This window comes from Polypterus senegalus, chromosome 9 (assembly GCF_016835505.1).
Source record: "Polypterus senegalus isolate Bchr_013 chromosome 9, ASM1683550v1, whole genome shotgun sequence".
In the NCBI taxonomy this organism is placed as follows: Eukaryota; Metazoa; Chordata; class Cladistia; order Polypteriformes; family Polypteridae; genus Polypterus; species Polypterus senegalus.
In genome coordinates, this window is record NC_053162.1 from 160,100,243 (window position 1) to 160,119,427 (window position 19,185).

Consider the following 19,185-nt stretch of genomic DNA (forward strand, 5'->3'; position numbering starts at 1 on the left):
CTATACAGCTGCATTTATCGATAGCGCCTGATGACCCTGATGCTTTTGGCTGTCTGATCCTGTGTGTTATTTGTATTTCCGAATGGTTGAGCAGTAACTTTTTCAAACGAAATAAGGAGAAATAAGGAGAAAACAGAAATCTTAATGACTGGCAAAAATGGATATAGTTAGGGTACTAGAAATAAACCTGATCCCTTAGGTTTAAAAGTCAAGTCGAAGGTAATAAATTTAGGGGTCACTATTGACACTGTCCTAAATTTTAAATCACATGTTAATCAGATTACCTGGGGCCTCATGTATAAACAGTGTATATGCACAGAAATGTTGCGTACGAACGTTTCCACACTCAAATCGCAATGTATAAAACCTAAACTTGGCGTACAGCCACACAGATTTGCACGGTACCTCATACCCTGGTGTACGCAAGTTCTCTGCTCGGTTTTGCAGACTGGCGGCACCCAGCATCGAAGCAGTGCTACTGCTCCTGTGTGGTTACCCTTTCTTTCTTAGATCCACATTCCTGACGTGGCTTTATAAATACACTGAAACTAACTGCATAGTGTTTATTAGTGTAATGCATCTGATTGTAATTAACCTGTAACAATATAATGGTCCAGGGTAAGCCATAGTATTCCAAATACCATAACTGCTTTAGCGTTGTTACTCTCACTGCACCTTCTTTTTCTTCTTTCAGCTGCTCCTGTTAAGGGTTGCCACAGCGGATCATCTTTTTCCATATTACTCTCACCGCACCACTCTGAGTATTTATATCACCGTATCTGAGTGAGGAATCACAGCAGCAGCTGATCGGAAAGAGAATTATCGGTATACAGCATCAAGCACACGCTACTTCAGCCACGGCAAAACACTTCAGAGCCTTTCCTGTACGGACCTCGAGGCTCAGAAACAAACCCAAGATCTTTAAACACAGTCAATCAGTCCATCAAGTGCTCCTTGTAGAACTGTTTGTACTTATAAGATGCTGCAGATGTTCTACCAGACGGTTGTGGCGAGTGCCCTCTTTTACGCGGTGGTGTGCTGGGGTGGCAGCATAAAGATGAAAGACGCCTCACGCCTGGACAAACTTGTTAAGAAGGCAGGCTCTATTGTAGGAGTAAAGTTGGACAGTTTAACATCTGTGGCAGAGCGACGGGCACTAAGCAAACTCCTGTCAATCATGAAGAATCCACTGCATCCACTTAACAGTGTCATCTCCAGACAGAGGAGTAGCTTCAGTGACAGACTTTTGTCACTGTCCTGTTCCACTGACAGACTAAAGAGATCATTCCTCCCCCACACTATGCGACTCTTCAATTCCACCCGGGGGAGTAAATGCGAACATTAATTTTATTTTAATTCTTTTCATTTTTATTACTATTTAATTTAATATTGTTTCTTTGTATCAGTATACTGCTGCTGGATTATGTGAATTTCCCCTTGGGATTAATAAAGTATCTATCTATCTATCTATCTATCTATCTATCTATCTATCTATCTATCTATCTATCTATAAGTACAATTACCTCACTGTAAATTTGCACTTCATTTATAATATTGCACAACCTGCGCCACTTTATTAAGCGTGTATTTACATATGATGACAATATCATTTTTAGGAAGAAATGCAGCAAAATATGTTGATTATGTTATACAGATAAAACTTTAACTTAATTTAAATAATCTGTGTTGTTAATAATTAAACATGTGAGGACACGGTGCCAGAGTGCTAGCTAGTTTACGGATTGATCCTTCCTAGTGCTGTATTCTTGCTGGGCTGGCGCGACACTGGAAGGATAGATGGATAGAATAATTAAACACATACTATGAAGATATTTCAATGTTCCTTAAAAGTTTTGAAGAATCGTCAGTCTAAGCTTACAGATGGCTTAATCTCTATTACAGATCTGATTGTGTGGCGATTGGGTATTTGGAGAAAGAAAAGTAAGGACAGGAATTGGAGGTTAGTACATTTGAAAGAGACAGTACTTCTGCAAGAAATTATTTCATCGAAGCTTGCGCATGGCGCAGCAAGCATCTTGCATGAGACATGAACAATCACTGTGCCACCGTGTTCCCATGTTTAATAACATGCTTTCATTCCTATCATCATGAAAAAGATATCACATATATCTCAGTATTTTAATTATTCAGAGAGCTGTAATATTATGAATGTAATAGATTCTGTGTCCTGTCAGAGAAAGAGAAATCCCAGAAGCACATAGTGATTCACACACATAGAGCACATAGAAGATCAAATACAAAATAAAGCATTTAACGTGCTACTTTAGTTACGATGGGATTTGAGAAACTAGTAAATTAAACGATTTTAAGATGAAGTTTATGATGTTGATGTATGTATACTTTAATAACAAAATAAAATATGTGATTAAAGTGGAAATTTAGAGATTAAAGTTGACATTTCATGCTTATTTCCCACTGTGTGCCTATTTTTTTTTCTCTGTACCCTAATAAGCTTTCATAAGCTTTTCACAACGATCTTCATATGTGACTTCTTTTTTATTTCGGGCACTGTGTGACTTTGTGAACTTGATCGAGTGACAGAATGTTGTTGAAACTCAAAAGCTCAACTTCCTTTTGTTGATTATACCACTGTTTAAACCAACAAATAGTATGTTTTTCCTTGCCTCCACTTGGTATTCGCTGAAATTCTTATGTTTTCCCCTGTGCTTTTCCCATTGTCTTTTCATAGAAGGCTGAGCTTAAGGGCTGTTTATATTGATTTTCATATTCAAAGAGGCATAATTCGGGGAGGAGTTGGGGCGGAAGAGCAGGCGCGTGCACGTGCGTTACTTTTCACGCTGATCTAGATTTATGTAACGGAAGAACGTGGAAGGGTGCGTATGCACAGATTCCTGCATCTGGATTTTTCTGTGCATATGCACATTCCCGCTTTTGTGCTTACGCCATGTGTCACACACGAGCGCATTGGGAATAACTGAACGACTCAACGCGCACCACAATAAACCCGGCCGGGGGACAAAGACAACGTACTAACCTCTCTCTCCTTTCTCTCACAGAAAAGACGAAGCCACGTCGCCATAAAGCCTAGAGCATGCGACGGTCTTCACTTCCAGGGTCCTTTCTTCCCTCTGGTCCCCCAAAGATGACATCAACCTCCCACAATCCATCACGCCTTCCCTCACACCTTCCCAGCAGCCATCACGTTTGATTTCCGGTCCTTCCCGATATATTGTCCCCCTAAACCCGCCATTTTTGTCTTATAGTTTTGCTGTCTTATTTCTGTTACAGTACAAGGGGTACAGACTCCCCAAATCTTTATGCTTGTGTCTTTCTCTTCCTTTTACACATGTTATAGTGTGAGTTCTAGGCACGGCATTATACATGAGGCCCCTGGACTGTATTTTTTCACTTAAGGAATATAGCTAAAGTTAGACCTCTCATAACTTTGCAAGATGCTGAAAAATTTGTTCATTCTTTTGTTTTCAGTTGACTAGATTATTATATTGCACTCTTAACAGGACTACCTAAGAAAGGACATCAATCGGTTACAGTTAGTGTAGAATGCAGCAGCAAGAATGTTAATGCGGAAAAGAAAATCTGAACACATTGCACCAGCTTTAGCATCATTACATTGGTTACCTGTGTCGTTTAGAACTGATGTTAAAATTCTACTAATGGTTTACAAAGCCTTAAATAATTTTACCCCGTCCTATATATTCGAACTTTTGCCCCCTTACACTCCAAGTCGTACCCAAAGATCTTCAAATGCAGGTCTGCTTATAATTCCAAGAGCTAACGTGAAAAGAAGTGGTGAAGCTCCTTTTTGCTATTATGCACCTAAAACTTGGAATACTTTACGAATAGAAATTCGCCAGGCTAATAGTGTTGAATAATTTTAAAAACTGCTAAAAACCCATTATTTTAAAATTACTTTTTTGTATAGTTGTATCCCTGTTAGTCTATATGGGCATTGAATTATCATTTTCCTTTGCGTTTTGCAATTCCATACTAGTCTGTACAATTCTCTGCTGTCTTTTCCAGTACATCTATGGTGATGTGCCACCAGTACTTGATCATTGTACCGTGCTGCCCCCTGCATTTATGGATTGAATGGCTGGTGTCCCAAATGTCTACATGACCAGCTTCATCATCAATTTCTTCCATGTGAAGCCTGAAAAACATAAGGACTGATTTAGAACAACTGTGTTATGTAGAATACTCAATGGAGGCTGGCCAGTCTTTTGGCCTTCTAAACCCCTGCAGATTTCATTTTTTTCTCCACCCTAAATGGAGTTTTTGTTTTGTTTGTTTTTTCTGTCCTACTGGCCATTTGACCTTACTTTTATCTTTGCTAAATACTGAATAATATTATTGCCTAATCTCGCTTGTTTATGTTTTATATTAACTTCCTTTAATTTCATTTTGTAAAGTAGTTTGAGCTACATCGTTTGTTTGAAAATGTGCTATATAAATACATGTTGTTTTACTGTTGTTTTATGAATGAGAGACTTTCATTTTGAATAAATTTGCAAACCTTTCTGAAAACATGTTTTCACTATCTCAATATGGGTTATTGAATGACAAAACTGCCAAATGCATCAATTTCACATTAAATCTACAACACAATAAAGTGTGCAGAAATTGAAGTGTTCTGAATACTTTCTCAATCCAAGCTAGATAGATAGATAGATAGATAGATATGAAAGGCACTATATAATAGATAGATAGATAGATAGATAGATAGATAGATAGATAGATAGATAGATAGATAGATAGATAGATAGACCCAGCAAGGGCCAAATGTAGATGGTAATTTTCAGATTAACTCCATCTTTCAATCCTTTTTCCTAATCCACTTGGAGCTTATACCACCAATCAATCACTGGGCACAAGGCATGAACAACAGGACAGGGGGCCAGTTCCAGCATAAATCCATTCGTAAAGACACCCTCAAGAAGAAGGAGGAGAGAGGAGGACCTAATTACATATAGCGACTTACCTCACTATTCCTCTGAGCAATGCATGAAGCAACATATCTGCTGCTCATCTCCATTTGTGGGGCTTTACTACAAACCAATAGCTTTCCACTTTGATTCATGAAAATAGAGTTGTTCCCTGCAGCCATGCACTGATGAATATGTGCAACTATTAGACTACTACACAGAGAATTTTTTCTTTTTTTTGATTAGGGTATGAGTGAAGAATTCTCTTCTGTGCATATCTGTTCTGTCAGTATCTGACATGTAAACATAAAAGCCTGACATGTGCCTTACAGCGTGTTCTGATTAATTTTTCTTCTTTTAAGTCAACTCTCCTGCTGTTTCCACAATGTTTGCCAATGGCAGTTATATACTGAACAATCACTGAGCACTGACCAGGTCTCCAGTGACACTGACATATTGGATTTTAATATCATAAGATAATAAGAAGGGAAACTGCAGTTTGCTTCAAAAGAGATATGCATTGAAAATGGCATATCAGTTTAAGCCAAAAAGCCAAGTGTTTCAGTTACAAGCCAAGGCCCACACAGCTGCTACAACTTATGACAGCGGCTGGCTAATGAAATCACACTTTGCAGAGCGTAAGCTTCCCAAATTGGCTTTGTCCAATAAGTGTAATAAAGATTGGACTGTGCAGGAGCCTTGAGGATTGTTATCTCTTTATTCAATCGGAAGTGAAAGCTCTAACATGATTTTGGCCTGTGAACCTCATGAGCGACAGAAGGCAATTACAAAAAAAAACAACAATAAATAAAAATGTTGCATCGTTTCACACACATTATTTCAGACCATTGTGATGTTATAACATAACAGGCATAATTATATGGAAGACTCTGCAAGCTGCATTTTTTAACTCCTGACAAAGTAATGAGGATCAAGCTGCACATTGTAGGCATTAATACAGGCAGTGGCATTGGGAGAAATGAACAGGTGCCAGTTTAGTGCATGATACTTCACTGCCACCTTGTGGTCAGAGGCTGTAATAGCTGACACTTTAAATCCTGAAAGTTCTGAATTTCAAATAAAAGACCCAATTCCATTTTTGCAGCCATGTTCTGAGTGAAGATGGTCTGCCTGCCCATTGCACGGCACACTCACTCACCCTACCCACTTATACTGTGCCAATTTAGTACTGTCAATTCACCTAACATACAGCCCTTTTCGATGCATATTAAAAATCAGAAAAACTAGGAGAAAAATCCTCAGGCACACAAGGAAGATATTAAAACTACAGAGAGGCAATGCCGAGGGTGGAATTTGATGAAAACAAATTGGAGCATTGATTATGAAACAAAAATAGAGCAGACAAGCCTATAGTCCCTATAAAAATATTCACCCCTTTGTAGTTTTTATATTTTATTATCATACAACATTACATCAGAGATCAAATTAATCAACCGGAAAAAGAACTTTAATGTCAAAGTAAAAACAGATCTGTGCAAATAGTTCTGTATTAATTACAAAAGTAAAACACAACATGACTGATGGCACAAGTATTCACCGCTTTAATGCGACACAGTTAAGTCATCAATGGTGCAGCCGACTAGTTTTAGAAGTAACATAATTAGTGCAATGGAGATCACCTATCTGGGGTTTCAGATTCACCTCATCTAGAAGGCCCAACTTGTGGCGAGTCAGTAAAACGCAAATAATTGAGTGTATAAAAATTCACTCCTTCAAGTCAGTATTTAGTAGATGCATCTTAGGTAGCCATGAGACTCCTGGCTCCTTTTGCACAGGTCTCTCCTTTAGCTTTGCCTATCCAAATACTTTAATTTTTCTCCAATCTTCTTCACAAAACTGCTCAAGCTCTGTCAGGTTGCATGGAGATCCTGAGTGAACAGCTCTTTTCAAGTCTAGCCACAAATCCTCAATTGGATTGAAATCTGAACTCTGACTTGGCCACTCCAGCATATTCACAGTGTTAGTTTGGAGCAATTCATGTGTAGCTTTGGCTTTATGTTTCTGCTTGTTATCTTGCTGGAAAATAAGTCTTCTCCCAGGACACAAGTCTCTTGCATACTGCTTCAGGTTTTCACCAGGATGCCCCGTACTTTGCTGCATTCATTTTACCCTCTACCTTAACAAGAATACCAGGGTCTGCTGCAGAGAAGCATCCACACAGCACACTGGAACCACTGTGCTTCTCAGTATGGATAGTGTGGTTTTGAAAAATGTGCAGAGTTCCAACATGTTGTTTATTCTGATGCCCAAAATTTTTTGGCCTCATCAGATAGAACTGTAGAACCTTCTTCCCCCTTGTTTCAGAGTCTCCTATGTGCCTCCTATCAAATTCTAGCCAGGATGTTCTGTATGTTTTTTCGCTTTGCCACTCTCTCATAAGGCTACAACTGGTGAAGCACACTGCCAAAAGTTGTTTCCACAGCCTCTCCAATCGTAACCAATAGTGTCAGAGTTCTCATAGGTCTTTTGGTGGCCTCACTCTTTTGGTGGTCTTCTTGCACAATCACTCGTGTTTTTTGGATAGCCTGATCTCAAAAGATTTACAGCTGTGCCGTACTCTTTCCATTTCTTAACAATTGATTTGACTGAAGTTCAAGAGATATTCAGTGAATATTCAGTGACTTGGATGTTTTCTTGTCTCCATCCCCTGGCTTGGGTTTTTCAATCAACTTTTTATGGAGTCATTCTTTTGCCTTCATTGTGCAAGTTAGGCCACCAAACTGACTTACTACAAGAAATTAAAGCTGACATTCATTTAACAGATGATCTTGCAATTGCAAAACTTACTAAAAAGAGGTTTAAGAAAATTGTAAAGTTTTTTAAGGGGATAGAAAACAAAGAATACTGCTCACTAAAAACTAAAGACACGTGTTCCTCTGCTGGCTGACGTTCAAAACTTTGATTTATGTTCTTTTTGTTTATTTTTGTTTACATTTATATTGCTTGGGTTTATTATTTGTATTCTTTCTTTTTCGTTTTGTCTTGGTTATTTCCCATGTGTTTAGTGGGTGGTCCCCCAAGAGGCGTGGCCACCTGATGATCACACCCTGGAACTGCCCTCTGCCCTGTAAATCTGGAGGGGACTTCCATAGCTCCTGGTGGTTTGTTTTGAATGTGTTAGGAGTTGGTGAGTGTTACTGGAATTTTGCTGTTATTTGTTCTTTTCGTAACCTTTTTTTGCTGTGTGATTTGGCCACTCTCTGATAGTTGTATTGGGACCTTGTTTGCTTTGGTTTGCTTATTGTTTTAGGCAATTCTCACCTTGCGTTTGTACTCTACAGTGCTTCACATTGATTGTAAGATTTGTGTGAGGAATAAATCTTTTTATTTTTATAAAGATTTTGTATTTGCCTGTTTATATAGCCAGGGTTTGGCAGTATATTCCCCTCTAGTGGTCATTGTTGGAATTGCTTTTGCAGCTTTTTGGGATTTCCATGTCTAGGTACTCCTAGTTCATATGACAGATGTGTAATGCATAAAAACTGATTCTGTTTATGCCCCTCATTTACATCACTATGGAGATGCAGTGTGCCTTTTTAAAAATGTACCTACTGCATATTTTTTCACTTACACACACCAATTACACAAACTCATTTTGCATATCATATTATCGTGTTTTATTAACAGGAAAACCCCTTCAAGGAAAGCTGCTTGTCCCCTTATCTCGCTGTTATCTTGTACCCAGCCTTTTATGTTTCCTGATTCCTGGAGATGAGGACTCACACACTGCATACATATGTCATGGAGCTCCCCAGTTTCGTTTCTGCTTACAATGCATCTTTAGAATGTTTTTTTTTTTTTTTTATTATTTATTAATTTTATTACAATCAATACATAGCAATCAAGTTTTTACAAAAAAAAATTATGCTAAGAACAGATCGATCCCACCCCTGAGAGAGAGAGCAAGCCAAACGGTGTAAAATTTAAGGCTTGTAAAAATACCTAAATCAACAAATTCTCTGTGCTTTATAAAATCATTTCAAAATATTACTGATTAGATCCTGCCATGTTTTGAAAAAGTCTGCACAGATCCTCTAACTGAGTATTTGATTTTTCCAATTTTAAATAATATAACACATCAGTTTCCCACTGACTTAAAAGAAGAGAGTTTGGGTTCTTCCAGTTTATCAGAATAAGTCTGCGTGCCAACAGTGTAGTGAATGCAATCACAATTTGTTTGTCTTTCTCCACCTTAAGACCCTCTGGAAGAACCCCAAACACAGCTGTTAATGGGTTAGGAGGGATTGTGAGTCCAAGACTGTCTGAGAGGTAATTAAAAATTTTTGTCCAGAATAATGTTAATTTGGAGCAGGCCCAGAACATGTGACATAGTGAGGCTGGGGCTTGGTTGCAATGTTCGCAGGTTGGATCATGCCCTGGAAACATTTTGGAGAGTTTTAGTCGAGACAGATGTGCTCGATATATAATTTTGAGTTGTATAATTGTATGCTTTGCATATAGAGCTTGAGTGAATTCTCTGCATTGCTACTTTCCACTCCTTTTCTGATATATTAATTGAGAGGTCATTTTCCCAGTGTCCTCTTGGATCTTTGAAAGGAAGGGATTGTAAAAGGATTTTATATATTGTAGAGATGGAGTCTAACTCCTTGAAATTGAGCAATAATTTTTCCAGTGTGGATGAGGGTGCAAGATGAGGAAAATCTGGAAGGTTCTGTTTAACAAAGTTCCTGATTTGAAGATAGTGAAAGAAATTTGTAGCTGGAATGTTAAATTTGGAATGTAATTGTTCATAGGATGCAAAAACGTTGTCTATATAAAGATCTCTAAGCAAGTTAATTCCAAATTTTTTCCAGATATTAAAAACTGCATATGTTTGTGAGGGTTGAAAGAGTTGGTTCTTTTGCAGGGGTGCCACAGAAAGAAGCTTCTCCGTCTTAAAATGCTTTCTACATTGGTTCCAGATTCTAAGTGAGTGGAGCACAATTAGGTTATTAGTGTATTGCCGATAACGTGTGTTTATTGGAGCACAAAGCAAGGAATACAAAGAAGTACTGCAGGATTTTACTTCTATTGCGGTCCAAGCCTGTGTATGTTCTTTTATTTGTGTCCAGGTTCTTATCACCTGTATATTTGCCGCCCAGTAATAAAACTGGAAGTTAGGTAGAGCCATGCCGCCTTCTGCCTTTTGTCTTTGTAGGGTCGCTCTTTTGATGCGTGGATGTTTAGAATTCCAAATAAATGAGGTTATTGTTGAATCTAATTGCTTAAAGAACGATTTATTAATGTATATTGGTATGTTTTGAAATAAAAAGGAGCTTAGGAAGAATATTCATCTTAACAGTGTTAATTCTTCCAGCTAGTGTGAGATGAAGGGTTGACCATCTATGCAAGTCTTGTTTAATTTTTCCATGCAGACGACGAAATTTTGTTGATATAGAACTTTATGTTTACTTGTGATGTTTACCCCGAGGTATTTAGACTGCATGAAGTGGGTTTTAGCCTCACCTGGGGAGGCAAAAAGGGAGGGTGGGGGGTTAAGGGGGGAAGAGAAAGAGAGCAGGCTTGATCTATATCTAATCTATCATCTCAATCTTTATAATTATAACTATCAACGTAATAATAAGCTGCATGGCAACAACTCTTGGGGGAATAGGAAATTAAGACCTAAACTATTTCACTTCCAGTTAAGACTATAATATGACACCAAAAACTCAGAATCAGTGTCTCCATGATGGGACAGTTAACTTCGTAAGCTGGAATGTTAAAGGCCTGAATCACGAATTAAAGAGAAAAAAAGTACTTTCTCACCTAACAGGTCTAAATGCTAAAATAGTATTTTTACAGGAAACCCACTTACTAAGTAAGGATCAGTTCCGGCTGCAAAAGACTGGACTGGCCAAATGTTCCATTCTAGTTTTACAAAGAAAACTAGAGGGGTGGGAATTCTCATACATAGAACAGTACCATTTGTAGCATCAGATGTAGTATTGGATCCTGAAGGGAGATATGTGATGGTCATGGGAGACTTATCTAACTGTAAAATGATTTTGATAAATGTTTATGCACCTAATGTTGATGATAAGGAATTTATACAAAATTTATTTGCATCCATTCCCAATCTGAACACTCATAAACTTATAATGGCTGGGGACTTTAATTGTGTTCTAAATCCACTTTTAGATAAGACTTCCTCCACAGGGGAGCGGCAACTAACACCGCAAAGATAATTACAAAGTTTATAACTGATCACAACTTATCAGATCCCTGGAGGTTTTAAACCCAAATTCAAGAACATATTCTTTCTACTCACCAGTACATCATTGCTACTCAAGGATTGATTACTTCTTTATAGATAATAACTTCTTGCCTAAGATTAAATCTTGTAAATACGATGCTATTGTTATTTCAGACCATGCTCCGATGATCTTGGAGCTGAAATTACTAAGCCCCATACACTCACCCGCAGATGGCGTCTCAATCCGCTTCTATTAGCTGACGAGAATTGTACTGAATTTATATCCAAACAAATTGAATTCTTTCTAGAGACAAATACATCCCCTGAGATCTCTGCAGGAATACTCTGGGAAACTCTTAAGGCCTTCTTAAGAGGACAGATTATCTCATATCTTTCCCACAGAAATAAATCCGAGCGAAGAAAGTAGCAGAGATAAAAGCGAAATTACTAAAATAGATGAAGAACATGCCAGACTACCAAGCGAGACTCTACATAAGAGGAGGCAGGCTCTACATTCAGAATTAAACCTCTTGACAACTAAAGAAACCGAACAACTAATTTACAAATCCAGACATCATTATTATGAACATGGAGAAAGCTAATAAGCTTTTAGCGCAACAAATTCACAAGCAAGATATGCATAGCGCAATCTCGGTAATTACTAACACGAACGGAGATAAAATCATCGAACACAAAAATATAATGTACACTTTTAGAGACTACTATAAATCCCTATATACTACTGAGTTTAAAGAAGACAATATACAATCTAATGCATTTCTGGATAAATTACAGATACCACAAATTGGCGCTTTAGTGTGGAGGAGCTCGATAAACCTCTGTCATTATCAGAATTACTGGATGCTATAAAGTCACTCCAAGGTGGAAAAGCAGCAGGCCCTGACGGCTACCCTGCAGAGTTTTACAAGAAATTCTCCGCTCAGCTAGCTCCCTCCTATTAGCAACATTTACAGAAGCCAGAGATAACCAATCTCTTCCACAAACCTTTCGCCAAGCACTAATCACTGTCTTTCCAAAACAAAATAAGGACTTATTACAATGTGCATCATACAGACCAATTTCACTTCTGAATAACGACGTTAAAATACTCTCTAAAATCATAGCTAGAAGGATGGAGAAAGTGCTCCCCTCAGTAATATCACAAGACCAAACTGGATTTATTAGGGGCCGACACTTATCTTCAAATCTTCGACGCCTGTTTAATGTAATATACTCACCAACTAAATCAAACACCCCAGAAATATTATTATCATTGGATGCAGAAAAAGCATTCGACATGATTGAATGGAAATACCTTTTACTATTTTGGAGAAGTTTGGGTTTGGCCCGAACATTTGTGCATGGATTAAATTACTGTATACTAACCCAGAAGCTTCAGTTTGCATCAATAACATTTGCTCAGACTACTTTAAACTAGAACGTGGCACAAGACAAGGATGCCCTTTGTCACCACTGCTGTTTGCAATTGCCATTGAACCACTGGCAATACATTGTCGAAATACTGATCAGATAAAGGGGATTAGCAGAGAAGGACTGGAACAGAAAATCTCATTATATGCAGATGACATGGTACTGTATATATCGGACCCAGAAAATTCTGTGCCTGCAGTCTTAGCAGCACTCACAGAATTTCAAAAGCTCTCTGGTCTCAGAATTAATCTGAATAAAAGTGTACTCTTTCCGGTGAATTCGCAAGCATATAATATTAGATTAGACACCCTTCCTTTTATCATTGCAGAACAGTTTAGAATGTTGATCATTGAAACAGTCATAATAACTAGCAAAGTAGGTGTCCTCTTACCCTATAAGCAAAAAATATGTCTGCAGGCCCTACAAAAGATCATTTAAGATCTTACCTTCTTGTTGGGTCAGTGACACGAATTTCGCAGGAAGTGAAACACTATTTGTTTTGCAAAGTGAACCACAGAGTATAACAGTAAATTCAATTTCATTTCAGTCATTACTACTTGTGATATTCTCTCAAATATGATTCTGCTTTTGTTTTCTAATTCCATTCAGACTCCTCTTCAGTTTCATCACTCATATAGGTTAGCTGTCAATATACATTATAAAAATAACTCTCTCCTTCATTCTCTTACGATATGGACACCAATCACTGTACTGTACAAACTCCTTATTTCCTCTTAGCTCGATTAACAGTCTAAGAGCCTGTCCCATCTAACATAGGGAGCAAGGCCTGAACAAACCCCGGAGAGGGCGCCAGTCCATCACAGAGTGAGCACACACCTCAAGCACACACTAGGGTCAGAGAAGAAACTCAATGCAGGGAGGACTAGGGACATGAACCCTGGTCTCCTTAGTGTGAGACACTAGTGCTACCCCTGCACCACCATGCCACCCTGAATAAGACTGTGGCACATTCAGGTTAGCTGGACACTTTATGTCTACTGTAATAGCTCAGGTTGCTGGGTCATGGCATGGTCATGCACCAGGTGTGATTTATTATGGGGTCATTTATTTTTAATTTCTGCAGGTTGATGGTTTCAGTGTGTTGTGTTATGTTGTCCTCTCTATGTTATTATATGTTTGATCATCCATCCATGCATTTTCCAACCATCACTTCAGTTTGTTTTGTGACTTGTGAATAAATTCCTGGCTTTTCATGTGAGTCCTTGACCACTCTTCTCCTTCTTTATATAACATTCACATGCAAACACCTTGTGTGAAACTTGTGTGAAAGGTGGACATCAGGTCAGAGGGTTGTGAACTGCCGTATAGTAATTATAGGCACAAAGGGAGTTCAATCAATATGTGTCCAACATATTTAAGAAGCTTTGTGCTCTCATATACTGTTAGCCTACTTATAAAATATCATTGTATGTATGCAATATTCGCTTACTTAAGAAATTATTAGAACCGACTGTACACCTGCCATACTATGCATTTATCTAATTAGCCAATCATGTGGCAGCAGCTCAATGCATAAAATTATGCAGATAAAGGTTAGAAGCTTCAATTAATGTCCGCATCAAACATGAGAATGAGGAAAAATGAGCTTACAATGGTTTTGACTATGGCATGATAGTTAATGGAATTTCTCTAACTGCTGCTTTCCCAGGATTTTCACGTTTTAATCAGAAATCAGAAAAATTAAAAACATCCAGTTCTTTGGACAGAACTGCCTTCTTGATATGAGGGGTGGAAGGAGAATTGCCTGACTGGTGTGAGCTGACAGCAAGGCTATGGTAACTCAAATTAAAACTCTGACTGTGACTGTGGTGAGCAGAAAAGCATCTCAGAATGCACAACCCATTGAACTTTGAGGTGGATGGGCTACAACAGCAGACCATGTCACGTTCCATACTTGTAAGCCAAGAACAGAAAACTGAGGCTGCAGTGGATGCAGGCTCACCAAAACTGGACAGTTGAGGACTGGAAAAACATTGCCTGGTCTGATAAATCTTGATATCTGCTGAGACACACAGATGGTAGGGTCAGAATTTGGAGTCAACAGCATAAATCCATGCACTCAATCTGCCTAATATCAACACTACAGGCTGATGGCAGTGTAAATGTGTGGGGAATTTTTTATTTGCATAATCTGGGCCTATTAATACCAGTCAGCCATTGATTGAATGCTATGGCCCATCTGAGTATTGTTGCTGTGAATGTGCATCCCTTCACAAACATGATGATAATGCACCATGTCACAAAGCAAACGTCTTTGAAACTGGCTGTATAAACATGCTGACGATTACATTGTTCCTCCGTAGCCTTCCCTATCACCAAATATGAATCCAGTAGAACATCTTTAGGATATGGTAGAATGGGACATTTGCAGCATTGCTGTGCAGCTGACAAATCTGCAGAAATTATGGGATGCAATCATGTCGACATGGACCAGAATCTCACAGGAATGTTTTCAACATCTTGTGGAATCCACGGCATGAAAAATTGAGGCTGTTTTGAGAGCAAAAGGAGGCCTTATCCAGTATTAGTATAGTGTCCTTAATAATTTGTGTAGTGAGTGTAAATTTTATTTATACTTACCATGTTGCATTGTTTCTTTTTCTTTCTTATATGTTACACATTATACATTCTCTAATTTGTTTTCACTATTATTATCTATACCAGTTTGAGAAAATATTTCTTGGGGTCTCACTGGAGAAATGCTGAGAAAGTTTTTTTTTTTATTATTTCCAGAGAATTCTAGTTAAACACTGTTCAGTATATTGTGCACATTATTGTAAAATTATAGAAAGCATTACTGTACCACCTTGACACTCTCTCAATTAGTAGGTTAAGAATTTCACTATACTGTACATTACTCTGTGTACATGACAATAATCACCTTTAATAAAAGGGCGAGGGTCTGTGTGTCTGTCCAGGTGCTATGTTTCATTCATTCTAACAGATGATTACTACAAATGTTTGCAATGCATTGCATTTTATTACTACACTAGCAAAATACTCGCGCTTCGCAGCGGCAAAGTACTGCCTTAAAATTTTTATCAAGAAAAAAATTTAACCTTTTTAAACTGAGTGAAAATATACCAATAATTATTTGTTAGGATCTCTTTGTATTCAACATTGTCAGTTCGGCCCTCCGGTTGTAAAATGACCAAGCTGTGCGCTGAGCTTACTCTTGAGCATGCAACGTACAGTTGGCCATGTGAACAGTAATCTTGTCTCAAATCTCACAGCTTGGATTGCTACTGTCATAATCGGTTTGAGTTTCATGGTTTGTTTCAATTACGACAGTATTTGCAGGACTTGTGTTGAAGTGACATTCGGCATCTGTCAAGCGTTGTAAGTATACAACTGGTTTCATCGATAACTTCACATCCAGCTTTTGAGAGTTTAAACATTTATAAACATCAAAGTGTCCACTACTGAAATCATCACCTGTCAATCTAAGATGTTTATGAGGCATTGGCGGTTGTCAAAAAGTGTAAAATATTTGGCCATTTCGGTACACTTGAAAGCGACAACTGAACAATTCAGTGGCAGCCATCAACTCACATGAAGAACCAAAAGTGAAGGGCTTAAGCATTTCACTCTTATAGTGCTCCTGTATAGTCTAATTATCTCCTTAACCGTCATCAGCCCACAACTTGAACTTGTTCCAGTCATTCAATGCATAAGACACAATGTCCCTCCGGATATCAAGAGTGAGCCTGATATGGTCGTGCAATATGTAACAAAGAGAATGGAAAAGGTAGATGCTGTCTCCGGGCATGGAAACCACTCAGTAAGTGGCAGTTCTTTGATCGATGGTGATCACCTCAATAGACATGTTAATGGGGGTACGGTTGGAACGATAAAGGAAATGTGTACCTGAACAATGTAAAGTAAGTCTAAAATATTTACACAATAAATATAATCGCAATAAATGAACAATAAAACAGCGGAGAAGCCATGGAGTAAATAAAAAGGCTGCAGTTATCAGCAGGGAGCCGTGAATCCCGTGGCAAAGCAAGGAAGGGAATGTAGAGACCTGAGCGATGGACAGCATTATATAGGCAGGCAGCCAACAACGTGGGAGGCGTTGGGATGGGGGACCCAACACCGCCTCACATGGTGACCAAGCTGCAGGCTATGGAAGTATATATGTACGTAAGTAGGATTCAGTTACCGTTGGGAACCCGCGCACCAAATTTCTTGAAGCTGGGTCCATAAGTAACAAAGCCTGTTGGAAAGTTCATTATGGCGGCCGACAGTGGCGTCATACCACCGAAATAAGTACGTACATCGGTTTCGGTTAGCACAGGGAAGCCGCCTACCACATTTCGTGAAGATGGGGCCATAAATAAGAAAGTTCAACATGGCGGGCGTTATTGACCGTTATCGACCGCTACGTGTAGAATTTCGAAAATGAAACCTGCTTAACTTTTGTAAATAAGCTGTAAGGAATAAGCCTGCCAAATGTCAGCCTTTTACCTACACGGGAAGTTGGAGAATTAGTGATGAGTCAGTGAAAGAGTGAGTCTGTGAGTCAGTCAGTCAGTCAGTGAGGGTTTTGCCTTTTATTAGTATAGATTCATTGGAAAATACATTCCAATATACAGTGCACTGCAAAATTTAATTCTGAGGTCTAACTTGATTACTTAGATTTCAACTCATCTTAGACTGGTAGCACAGCTAGTGACCCTACAAGCCTATTAACAAATAAGCCACTGGACCCCAGACCACAACTGCTGACCTGCTTAATCCTGAGATTTTTGAACTACAATCCTTCACAACCTTGTGGTATAGCGGCTCAGAAAATGGGCTGTTTTTAATAAATAATTGACCGGCTCGTTCTCAGTTGGTGGGAGTAATTGGTGCAGTAATTGGGGAGAGACGCACCTGCATGTGAGGGTGAGGTCTGTCTCAATTGATCATTGGCATCCTGCTGTGCACGATTGAGACACTGTGCCCACGAAAGCCTACAAGAAAGAGCTAGCATGTGAGAAAAAGGATCAGAGGATGGAAATGAGAAATGAAAAAAGGAGAAAGAAAAAAGAGGAAAGGAGATTAAAGGATGGAGATAGAAGGCAGCAGTGAGACACAGACAGTGGAAATAAATGAGAAAGAGAGAAGGAAGTCAGCTGGAGGGAAGTCCCACGAGGGAGCATGTGGCCAGTGCTCAGGGGTTGATGGTCAATCCAGCTGAGTGACCTGGAAGCTGGTAAGATTGACACACGCTGCTCGGTTGGAGGGACTTGTGGCAGAGAGGCAGCGCTACTGCAAGGGAAGGAGAAGCTCAGTGAAGTGTCCTACAGGGGAGTCATAGACCGCAGGGGCACAAGTCTGGCAGTGGGAGTTGGAGGATTTGGCATAGTGCCCTGTCTGTGTCACAGAGAGCAGCAGGGGCCTGAACCTAGGAGCAGCTCAGAAGGTTGGCTGACCTGCCAATTAGGCGCCTCCTTGGAGGACCCGTTAGGGTTAAGCTAGGGAGACATCAGTATTAAAGAAGTGCACCAAGTTTTAAGGACAGTGTCCTGCTGTGTTTTAACCTTATTTTAAAGGATTATTTATTTGATTGTATTAACGTCCACCATACCTTCATTTTTCTAGATTATTTATTTATTGAACTTTTAACACTGCACAATTTTTGGATAATTCTTTTTTTGGTTTGTTTATAATAAATATATAATAAAAGCACTTTTGCACTTTATGCACCTAACCCTTACTTTGTGTTGTGTCCTCATCTGTCGTCTTATCTGGTTATGTTATCAACGGTGTCAGGTTCAAGAGGCTTTAAAACAGAAGTGTGAGCGTGGAGCTGATCTGCATCACCACAAACCTCCATTCCTCTTCATGCAGGTGATAATGGCTGGAGGACTGAGCACAACTTAGCTAACAGAAAATAAGACTGAGAGAGAGGGGGAATGAATGAGCATCTTAGGAGCTGTGGCAGGATTCATTGAGGTAAATTCCAAATGACATGGATTGTGTGCTACATTGTTATTTAATAAAACTAATTACAAATTTTTTTTTGTTTTATTGTAGCTTTGAGGTGGTACTACTGTAAAGGTGGAATTACCTTCTCACAGGGCATTCCCAGTGTTTAATGTTCCTTGCTGGACACTGATTGCAGAGTCATTTTGGAAATCGTGAGTAGTAATTCACTATGTATTCAAAAAATGTTTTCTTTGTACAACACAGGAAAGTATCAAAAGCGTTACTTGGACAACATATTCAAAATTACAGTTTCAGAGTAAGCAGATGCATCACATCTTGTGCCTGTCTACTCTGGCCTTCTACCTTACCATTTAAGACCCCACAGTCACTCAGACTGTGGTTCAAGTAGTGGAGGACAACTGTTATCTCAAGTTGAAAAAGATGTGCTGCAGTGTTAATCACAAATGTACGGAGAAGAAAAATAAGAGCTTTTATTCTGCATGCTGATTAAACCTATGTTAAAGATATCCACATGCACCAGAAACAAATATTTGGTTGTTTTGTGTCTCCCATTGGGTGAAGTGACTTGGTCACATAGAGCCATGGGCATGATTTGAACCCACAACTTCAGGGTTTTATTCCCAAAGCCTTAATCACTACACCACACTGCCTATG